Below are 807 nucleotides of genomic sequence, written 5' to 3'. Positions count from 1 at the left end.
TCCCACTGGTCACAAGACCTCGCCTGAATATTCTCCCACTGGTCACGAGACCTCGCCCTGAATATTCTCCACTGGTCACAAGACCTCGCCCTGAATATTCTCCCACTGGTCACAAGACCTCGCCCTGAATATTCTCCCACTGGTCACGAGACCTCGCCCTGAATATTCTCCCACTGGTCACGAGACCTCGCCCTGAATATTCTCCCACTGGTCACGAGACCTCGCCCTGAATATTCTCCCACTGGTCACGAGACCTCGCCCTGAATATTCTCCCACTGGTCACGAGACCTCGCCCTGAATATTCTCCCACTGGTCACGAGACCTCGCTGAATATTCTCCCACTGGTCACGAGACCTCACCCCTGAATATTCTCCCACTGGTCACGAGACCTCACCCTGAATATTCTCCCACTGGTCACAAGACCTCGCCCTGAATATTCTCCCACTGGTCACAAGACCTCGCCCTGAATATTCTCCCACTGGTCACAGGACATCGCCCTGAATATTCTTCATTGACTATGACCTTCAGCCACTGCCTAATCCACTCAACAATATGGGATCCAAACTGAATGACTGTAGATTATTGATTAGTCTTCTATGTGGACAGTGTCAGAAGCCTTACTACCCTCTAGATAAGTGATATATCCAGATGTATCTACTGCCCCCCGCTATCTATACAATGTCTACTGCCCCCCGCTATCTATACAATGTCTACTGCCCCCCCCCCCCCGCCGTCTATACAATGTCTACTGCTCCCCCCCGCCGTCTATACAATGTCTACTGCCCCCCCCGCTATCTATACAATGTC

The sequence above is a fragment of the Hyla sarda genome, chromosome 7, assembly GCF_029499605.1.
Source record: "Hyla sarda isolate aHylSar1 chromosome 7, aHylSar1.hap1, whole genome shotgun sequence".
In the NCBI taxonomy this organism is placed as follows: Eukaryota; Metazoa; Chordata; class Amphibia; order Anura; family Hylidae; genus Hyla; species Hyla sarda.
Note: the sequence above shows the minus strand (reverse complement) of the source record.